Below are 1,123 nucleotides of genomic sequence, written 5' to 3' on the forward strand. Positions count from 1 at the left end.
CGATGTTGGTGTGTTTACTTCCTCGTAACGTAGCGGTTCGGCAAAAAAGACACCGATAGAATAAGTGCTAGGTTTACAAAGAATAAGTCCTGGGTCGATTTGTTCGACTAAAGGCGGTGCTCCAGCATGGCCGCAGTCAAATGAAAGAAACAAGTAAAAGAACAAAAGAATAAAAGAATCTACACAATTCGAACTCAGATTATAGAACTAGAATATATATACTGTGAGGAAATTTCCGAAGCTTTTATCCAGTGGTTCTCATCCGGGTCTATATGGCCCTTGGGGGTCCATATCGTCCCTGAGTGTCCATTTGGCTCTTCGGGGTCAATATAAGATTTTGTTGTTTAAATCACTTAGACTTTTACAATACACAAATTATTTTAATTTTCTTAAACAATTCCTAATATTAGTAGGATGTGTATTTTTATGCGCATCGAATGGCTATGGAGATCCAGTAGAATAAAACATGAATTAAAAAGGTCCTTAGGCAAAAATGGTTGAGAACTACTGCCCCCAACCACAAGGCCACGCACCACAGGATTTTTCAAATAAGTTGAACATGATGTTGTTATGTTATTAAGAATGAATTTATTTCAGTCTTTGGCCAATTCAGATTATTGATTGGAACTTGATAGAATATTCATATTTGTGTGACAGCTTTGAGAATCGAACATCTGTTGTCTTTTATTTTAGGAAAATAGAAAGAAAAAAGACCCCCCCCCCAAAAAAAAACAAACGGAATTGCAGAAGATTGTTTAAGGCTATTCATGAGACTTATTCTTGAAAATATGTTAATACTGACGCGAACAAGTAACATTGTCGTATGGCTGTATGTATACCAAAACTGAAATGATACTGAGTAGATTAGCATTGTTCCTGCGCCAGGATGATACGCAAATTCGTGAAGCGTTCTACACACACACACACACACACACACACACGCACATACATACTTACATATATACATACATACAGTTTGAACTCTGAATTTTGTTCAGCTCACAAACGATTCTGCCAGCTCGCTTTATATATATATATATAAATTCCAACAAAGGAGCTTTGGATCTGGGTTAGAAACCGGCTCTTTCTCTATTGCATGAAATCTTGAAATAAACTGAATAAT

General features: G+C 36.4%; 1 pseudogene; it reads left to right on the plus strand.

Moving 5' to 3' along the window:
- Nucleotides 1-821: 821 nt before the first annotated feature.
- LOC128250188 (U6 spliceosomal RNA) lies at nt 822-921 on the plus strand (annotated as a pseudogene).
- Nucleotides 922-1,123: the final 202 nt, after the last annotated feature.

This window comes from Octopus bimaculoides, chromosome 19, assembly GCF_001194135.2.
Source record: "Octopus bimaculoides isolate UCB-OBI-ISO-001 chromosome 19, ASM119413v2, whole genome shotgun sequence".
Taxonomy (NCBI): Eukaryota; Metazoa; Mollusca; class Cephalopoda; order Octopoda; family Octopodidae; genus Octopus; species Octopus bimaculoides.